Source organism: Mytilus galloprovincialis, chromosome 9 (genome assembly GCF_965363235.1).
Source record: "Mytilus galloprovincialis chromosome 9, xbMytGall1.hap1.1, whole genome shotgun sequence".
Taxonomy (NCBI): domain Eukaryota; kingdom Metazoa; phylum Mollusca; class Bivalvia; order Mytilida; family Mytilidae; genus Mytilus; species Mytilus galloprovincialis.
This window is the reverse complement of record NC_134846.1, coordinates 40,584,765-40,594,264: the sequence shown is the minus strand read 5'-3', so window position 1 is coordinate 40,594,264 and position 9,500 is coordinate 40,584,765. Positions and strand designations below refer to the sequence as shown.

Genomic DNA, 9,500 nt, shown 5'->3' with positions numbered 1-9,500 from the left:
AAGAATTATTTAAGTAGTTTATGAAAATTTAATGCTTTTGTTAAATTTCAAATTTTCTTGAGTTTAATTCCGATATACGGGTTATTAAATTTGTTAATTATTTGAAAAATAATACCAATTTAAATTTGTTATTTAAGAGATTTAAATCTAGTTTATCCTCATTAAACTTTTAGTTTACAGATAGGTTTATATTTTAACATTTTATGTTTATTTTAATGTCCAGATAAAATGGATCCTGTTTATACAAAAAATATTTCAAGATTGTGGTTTCTCATACATATGGGAGTCACAAAATTGTGTTAATAAAGAATGGTTAAAAACTGTTATAAAGCAGAGATTGCTAGATCAATATATTCAGAACTGGAATTCCCTCATTCAAAATTCACCAAAAGGTATTAACTACAAAATTTTTAAGAAAAACTTGGAATTCGAAGAATATTTTAATATTTTGGACTTCAAAGACGCTATTGTTTTTTGTCGATTTAGAACGACTAATACTAAGCTGCCGATTGAAACAGGAAGATGGCAAAACGTGATCAGAGAAAACCGCTTTTGCAGTCTATGTAACAATCGACAAATAGGTGACAAATATCATTTTATATTTGAATGCAATTTTTTCCATCAAAAACGCAAAGAGTTTTTAACTGAATATTTTACAAAACGGCAAAATACAGTTAAATTCTCTGAACTTATGTCAAGTACAAGAAAACCAGTTCTGAAGATGCTTTGTTCTTTTATAAAAAATATAAATACTAGTGTTTGTACTCCTGGCTTGTAACTTTTGTAACCTCTCTCGCTTGTTTTGTACATATTGTAAATAACACTGGACACTTTAAATTTGCAAAACACTCATTTGCAAATCCGCCGCCGCCTCAAATAAGAGCTACAGAGTCATGTATATAACCAAAATGTGCGGAATTACATGGGATTCAATAATTTCATTGGTTTTCTACTGTGACTATTATATTTATTTTGCTATTTGATTTATAAAAACATGGGATTTTCAATATCCCATGGGACAGGGCAAAATCCCATGGGATTGACCATTATCCCATGGGATTTTGGTTAAATCCCATGGGATTTTTTTTGGTCCCATGGGATAATTGTAGTCCCATGGGATATTTGTTGTCCCATGGGACAAAAAAAATCCCATGGGACTATAATTATCCCATGGGATTTTTAATATCCCATGGGACAAAATAAAATCCTATGGGATTCAAATTATAAATATATAGATATAAATATGCAGTAATGTGTATGTTACAATGTATTCTATTTGGTAGTAAATTGTTATAAGATGAATCTTTTTAATGGAATATCTTTTTTTCTTTGGAAATGTTAATTCAACATATTGTTCTATAAAACTAAACTTTTAAACAACAAAGCAGATAATGTAAGTATTAATATAAGTTTATTTATGAATTATAGAATACTTTCTTGAAACACAATTATTTCCCATTTGAAATCAATGAAAACCCTATTATTAGGTTTAACATACTAGTAGCTATTTAAGTAAATCTATTTTTTTCTCAATATCCCTCCACACAAAACATTAATAGTTTCTTATCATTCAGCATTGTGTGATCGTATAGTCCACTTTTTGGTCATTCAGCACAGAACATTGACATTATTGTGGTTTCAATATCTTTGACCGAGTGATGAAAATAATAACTGATCCATCTTTTGTCTTTGAATTTATTCTGATCTTGTTTCTATGCTTTCTCCATTTATTCTAGGTGATGAATTTCAATCCTTCTGAAAAAGAAACAATAAAATCTGAAGTTATGTATTATACAAAATTGTTTGCATACATGTAGCATAATATGATTTTCGATAAAAATAGCTATGCGGTATGGATTTTACTGATTGTTAAAGGTTGTCCAGTGTCATCAGTTGCTAACCTTCTACATCCTTTGGTCTCTGATGGAGAGTTGTCAAATAAGCAATATACCACATCTTCCTATTCTAATACTATATAACAATCAATTAATTTATTCTTCTTTATAACATTTGGGTATTTTCCCAAGTTATATATAATATATATATATAAAGATCAATGGTAAAACTTTAGGCAATTTATATAATAACATTCCGTTATTCACAAGAATTTGCAATATATTATACAAAACGCAGACAACAGAAACAATATTTCTTTAAGCTTTTGAAGTTTTGACTGAGTTCAACTTGTGTTTTATTTCATTTTTTGGACATATTGGAAATTATAACATTGATACAGAAAAATGTATAGTTTTATCCCAATTTTTTGTGTTGTTGGCTTGCTGTCTCATTTTTATATACAGTTATACATACATCAATAATCTTCTTCTTTATAAAAAGTAAAAATGGGATATGTTTTATTTTGATAATCTCAAAACATTATAGTTCTATCGAATAACTTATTACCAAGTTCACAAACACCAATGTGTTTGATATTAATTTTAAGACATGTATAAATGTTCCAGACCATATCAGTATTTTGACTGCATGTTAAAGGTCCAGAACATATAAGTATACTATTACAGTCTTACCATAGGCATATGCATACAGTCAGACCATTTGAGTATACTTGTACTGTCTAGTACCAGCTGGACAAAACATGTGTTTTTATTTCAACTGCAATTAAACTTTTTGTATTAATCTATTAAAGATTTCAGTTATATTGATCTGTAATGTACATTTGTTTCTAATAACTTGACCAACTTCTTAAAATTTGGCAGATTGTACATATACAGTCCAAATACTCATATGTTCTGGAACATAAACATGATTAACAAGCATTTGACAGGATGTCATGCTAAAATCCCATTAATATTAGTACTAAATTTTGAGTATATACATGTAAATCCACAAGTTTCTTACTGAAATTCATGGTGAACACTCACCAAAAACTTAAAGAGGATACAATTTAGAGGAAGGACTGGACAGATGAATGCACAAACACTATTAAAACAGAGCATAAAACTTACCGAAAACAAGATGTTTTACATTTATCCTTCAGAAGCAGGAAAAATGAAAAGTTTTTTTTTCTTTCTCTGCCTTCCATGATATAAACTTTAAATTTATTCATGCAAAATATGAACATCTGCAAAAGGTAGGACCTTGAACCTCAGCTTATCCACATTTTGACTTTTGAACTGCATATTTGTTCTTTTCATCTTGCTGACAACCTAAAAATAAACAAATGATAAAACATAATTAACTTTGTGTTTTTATTTTTGTTGGTACAAACAATTTTTTCCCCAACTTAAAACGAAAACATCATCAAAAAAAAGGAGGTGATACTAACCTCCTAAATATTTAAACAAACCAAAATTATTACAAATGTACTTGATTAAGATCTTGTCATAAATTTATAGCATCGATACTCTTATTTTTGAAGACCATATATCTATTGAGTTTATTTGCATACTTATATTCCTTTGTACAAGAGTATACATATTAAGATTGATTCCGAGGACTTTAATGTTAAATTAGCATGATTAATTTTACAGTTTCTCAGCTCCATGTGTACGTTTTGAGAGAATCTTGCAATACTGTATAATCGGATATTCAAAACATATTGTGAGGTTTTTATTAATGCAACTGAGAGCTGTATCTCTTTCTCAGTTCTGATACATGTACATATTTATGAGCTGAAGACCAGTGCCAAAATTTTCTCACTGCATTGAAGACCCATATTCATTTGATTTGTTTTTTCTCATACAAGAATATATATGGTTTAGGGGTGGGGATCTTGACTGTTTACAAGTTTTCAAATAAGAGGGGGTGGGGTGACCCCCTTAGGACTTCCCTTTTATTTCATTTTATTTCATTTATTTCATTGTCCCCTACAAGAATATATATGGTTAAGGGGTGGGGATCTGGATCGTTCACTAGATAATAACCCCCCCCTTCCCCCCTTTTTCCTCATTTCAATCACCCTAATATAAATTTAGTTTTATCACTTACAATAGGAAAGGTTTAAATTCCCCAATAATTCTAGTCGGTCAAATATATGAATAAATTGATTTAACCTTTATACCATTAATATCATGAATATCAACATATTTCATTTTTGATAAAAGAAGGGCAAAAGTTTCCTATGGGTAGAAATCGATTCAATTCAATTCAATATTTTATTGGAAAGAGCACAATAGAGGCGTGATCCAAATACAGACATTTATATTTTTAATATTTAATATTAAAACAACATACAAATGAAATAAAGATGCATGTAACAACAAGTGAGGGTGGTAAAGGGTTATTTTCGTGCAAAGTGTTTTGCCATTTTTATTTCACGTGCAGCCGTGAAAAAGGTTCGTTATTCACTGTGTTTCGTGAAATTGGTAAAAAGATCAACGTGCAAGGCATTTTTAATTGTTCGTTCATCGTGAAATGGCAATTTCATTTCGCGTTCTTCCGTGCAGATACCCCCCTCCCCCCTTTACGCCCCTCAACAAGTCATAAGCCAATTATATGTATACCATTACATTATAAACTGATATTGATACCATGTATTTTATTTCGTTTGAAATGGTGTTTTCCCATTTGCTAATTGTAGTAATTATTTATAGATGGGAACTAGTATTTATATATATATAACTAGTTCGGATACTTGTTTTGTAACAGTATGTACTATTTATAAATTTGATGTTAGGTGCATAAGGCACGAGGAAAGTTTTGGCGGTTTTTACGGGTGGGGTTTAATGGTACTATATAAAGTTTGGCATTTAAATTGAAGTTGGTCACATTGGTATATGCAGTTGCTGCTATGTTTATTGTACGTACAGGCTTTGGGGGTATTAGTCGAGGAAAAAGAAACGATGCAAAAGAGGAACTATGTTAAATGTCATGTATTTATATGTTGTTTCAATAGAAGAAATCTGTACAATAAAGTAAAATAAAATATTGTATCGCAAGAGAAAACTAGAGGCTCTAAAGAGCCTGTGTCGCTCACCTTGGTCTATGTGAATACTAAACAAAGGACACAGATGGATTCAAGACAAAATTGTGGTTTGGTGATGGTGATGTGTTTGTAGATCTTACTTTACTGAACATTCTTGCTGCTTACAATTATCTCTATCTATAATGAACTTGACCCAGTAGTTACAGTGGAAAATGTTAGTAAAATTTTACAAATTTTGTGAAAATTGTTAAAAAAAAATGACTATATAAAGGGCAATAACTCCTTAGGGGTCAATTGACCATTTTGGTCATGTTGACTTCTTTTTAGGTCTTACTTTGCTGTACATTATTGCTGTTTACAGTTTATCTCTATCTATAATAATATTCAAGATAATAACCAAAAACAGCAAAATTTCCTTAAAATTACCATTTCAGGGGCAGCAACCCAACAACAGGTTGTCTGATTCATTTGAAAATTTCAGGGCAGATAGATCTTGACCCGATAATTTTTTTTACCCCTGTCAGATTTGCTCTAAATGCTTTGGTTTTTGAGTTATAAGCCAAATTCTGCATTTTACCCCTATGTTCTATTTTTAGGTGTGGCGGCCATCTTGGTTAGTTGGCCGGGTCACCGGACACATTTTTTAAACTAGATACCCCAATGATGATTGTGGCCAAGTCTGGATTAATTTGGCCCCGTAATTTCAGAGGAGAAGATTTTTGTAATAGATACCTAAAAATTTACGAAAAATGGTTAAATATTGACTATAAAGGGCAATAACTCCTAAAGGGGTCAACTGACCATTTCGGTCATGTTGACTTATTTGTAAATCTTACTTTGCTGAACATTATTGCTGTTTACAGTTTATCTCTATCTATAATAATATTCAAGATAATAACCAAAAACAGTAAAATTTCCTTAAAATTACCAATTCAGGGGCAGCAACCCAACAGTAGGTTGTCCGATTCATCTGAAAATTTCAGGGCAGATAGATCTTGACCTGATGAACAATTTTACCCCCATGTCAGATTTGCTCTAAATGCTTTGGTTTTTGAGTTATAAGCCAAAAACTGCATTTTACCCCCATGTTCTATTTTTAGCCATGGCGGCCATCTTGGTTGGTTGACCGGGTCACCGGACACATTTTTTAAACTAGATACCCCAATGATGATTGTGGCCAAGTTTGGTTAAATTTGGCCCAGTAGTTTCAGAGGAGAAGATTTTTGTAAAAGTTAACGCAGGACGACGACGACGGACGACGACGGACGCCGGACGCCAAGTGATGAGAAAAGCTCACTTGGCCTTTCGGCCAGGTGAGCTAATAAGATGTTACTGCAAGCAACTAATCCTATATCTTTGTTTGTCTTGTTTATAGCCTATTGAATTAAGAGATAAAATACTTTAAATTCGGACGAGCAGGGTGAGGGAGAATTTAAATAAACTTAAACATCAGTATTATTCTAAATTTTCATAAATTTAGTTAAACTTTAAAACACACAATCACCTATATGTGTATATGCACGAACTACTGTAAAAGATTATTATCTGATGAAACGGTATGGTGGTCTTGCAAATCAAGAGCTTCTTCAATATACCGGTACATACAAATATATATTTAAATTCTTTTTCAGACATAGGATTTAACATTGTGGTAAAATTTTCATCCAAATTATTTGAATTACTGTCATTAATTTTATATTTAGATCTAATTTTGTTATATTGAGGACATTCAATCAAGAAATGTATCTCATTTTTAATTTTATTCCTGTGCAAAATTTACAAAATCTCTCACTAGAGGGTATTCTTGGTCTTGCATACCTACCAGTTTCTATTGCTAATGAGTGTGCACTTATTCTTAATTTAGTGAGTTTTTTTCTCTGTTATTTAGGAACATTAAAGTTCAAATATTCTTGTTGTTTAAATTTAGTATAAATTTTACTAAAAAATAAAAGTTTCCCACAGTTTCCATCTTTTATCTTAGATAGTTCAAATATACATGATTTTATTTTTGTAGAAATCTTCTAGTTTCTGTTTGAAATTACTATTACAATGCTTGTTTAAGGGTATCCCAATATATTTCATTAATTCAGATAGTTTATTAGACAATGAATTTTCTCTATTTGTGAGAGTTTTGTTCACTTCAAAAGCCGCCTTGAGAATTTCATGTGGACCACCAGACCGTTCACCTATATCACTGAGACGCACATAGTATTTATACATAATATAAAAAAGAAGATGTGGTATGATTGCCAATGAGACAACTATCCACAAAAGACCAAAACGACACAGACATTAACAACTATAGGTCACCGTACGGCCTTCAACAATGAGCAAAGCCCATACCACATAGTCAGCTATAATAGGCCCCGATAAGACAATGTAAAACAATTCAAACGAGAAAATTAACGGCCTTATTTATGTAAAAAAATGAACGAAAAACAAATATGCAACACATAAACAAACAACAACCACAGTTTTACAGGCTCCTGACTTAGGACAGGCACATACATAAATAATGTGACGGGGTTAAACATGTTAGTTGATAACATAAGTTGATAACATGTAATGCTAATGGGTAATGTGCCAAATTCACACTGCACTGCTAGATTGGAAGACTTTCCATGAACCCCAAGTATGTTTTTAAATATGGTTTTTGTGTTTTTTCTAATTTACTTTTGTCTAATGCTTCAAAATTTGGTTAGAATTCTGATATCCATACTTGAATACTTCTGATCCACGCTTCATACAAAATGTACTTCAAGCAACGCTTTTACACCCCAATGAAGTTACAAAAAGAAGTTTTCAATTCTTAATTGTTTTTAAAATAAAGACATGATCTACAGTTCTGTAATTTTTTCTAAAACCACCTTGATTTGAAGATAATAAATTATGTGTTTCAAGAAAATCACTAAGTTGTTTTTGTAAAATGGAGTTAAAGACTTTACCAAGAACAGCTTGTTATGCAGGGTCGGATCCAGCCATTTTCAGAAGGGGGGGGGTCCCCAACCCAGAGTAAAAGGGGGTGAGAGTAAAAAGGGGGGTCCAGCTATATGCTCCCATTCAAATGCATTGAATTTTGATCGTCCAAAAAAAAGTGGGGTTCCAACCCCCGGAATCCCCCCCCCTGGATCCGCCAATTGATGTCAATAGACATGATAGAGAAATGTTCCAAATTTTGGGAATTTTTTGAGTTAAGTATCTTATTAAAAAGTTTTGTCAGAAGTAAAATTAGAGTGTTTGACCCCACCTTATCGATAGTTACAAATTTGGGAAGCTTTCAAATTCACAACATGCCGGTGGCTGTGTTCCAAGTGCTGGGTTTTTCATCCCCCTCGTTGTTTGCGGACTAACGATTTAGGCCTGTGGTGGATAATAGTGTGCGTGCATTAATTTTTTATACCTTCTTAATCAATATTTTAAAATACTGACGGCAACTTGCCAAGTGTTGTAATGTATCAATATCTTATTTGAAACCAACGTGCAATTTACATGTGCGCTCGAGAATGCAGGGGAAGGAAACTTGTCAATTATGTTTATTTTGAAGCCTGGGTAATCCTCAAATTGACGCAAGAGGCTTTGTGGTACGGGCTTACTACTACTAGTAATACATGTCTTTGTCTCAAAATAACTCGGAAGCGTCAAATAGCAGTTGGGATCGTCTCGGGGGGGGGGGGGGGGGGGGGGTCTTCTTTTTCTGTATTTTTTTTTAAACTATATTTTTAATAGCGTACACTTTTTTTTCATTATTTTCTTTCTTTCACTATTCTTTATTCCTTTTTTTCTTTGACCCTTATTTTCTATTCTGTTAATTCAAATCCATACCTTCTTATGTGGACTTTCGGTGGTTTATTTTTTAGTTCTGGTATTATGTGATAAGTCAATTTCATGCAGTTTCATGAAATAATGGTTTTATGCATTTCAGCCAAGATTGTGCATGAAATTTTAATAAACAATTCAACACTACACGTTATGTGAATTTGATTAAAACCGATGAACATGAATTTGACAGCTCGTGCCCCTTTAACAGGTAAAATTCAATTTATAAATTCTGATTTACTGTCATTCAACACCAAATTACTAACTTGATGTTATTGATACATGTGATTGTATATTGTCAATACCTCAACATCGTGAATACGCCATGTGAGGTGTTGGCTATATTTGATCATGTTTGATACGGGGTCACCGGTTGCGACTTCGAAACAGAGAAAAAAAATCTAGGTAAAAAAGTGTAGAATTTTGTTGTTTAAAATTTATAAAAGTTGTACATTCCTAAAAAAAAAAGTACTTAATTCCGTTCAACTGCTAGCATGTTGGTTCGATACGAAAATAGGAGAAAAATCATCCGGAAAATTTGTGATCAGTAATTATCATTCGAATATATATGAAGAGCAATGGGTATAAAAAAAACTTTTTTTTTTTTACTTTTGACAGCATAAACCCCAGTTATTAGCAAACACAAATTAAGAAACAAAATCGTTTACAATTAAATTTAATTGAAGGAAAAGGGGGGGGGGGGGTATTAACAAATTTTACTATACGCTCACCGTCATACTTCTTAAAAGATTACCATATGTAAGCTGTCTATAGAAACAAAATATGTATTATATATGAA

General features: G+C 31.8%; 1 long non-coding RNA gene across 1 annotated transcript; it reads right to left on the bottom strand.

Annotated features, from left to right (window-relative positions):
* Positions 1-1,470: 1,470 nt before the first annotated feature.
* Positions 1,471-8,507, bottom strand: LOC143045002 (uncharacterized). Its single transcript, XR_012968837.1, has 3 exons — positions 8,286-8,507; positions 2,967-3,167; positions 1,471-1,755 (listed from the first exon to the last, which is right to left on the bottom strand). It is a non-coding gene; the product is annotated as an uncharacterized LOC143045002 (long non-coding RNA).
* Between the last annotated feature and the right edge of the window lie 993 nt (positions 8,508-9,500).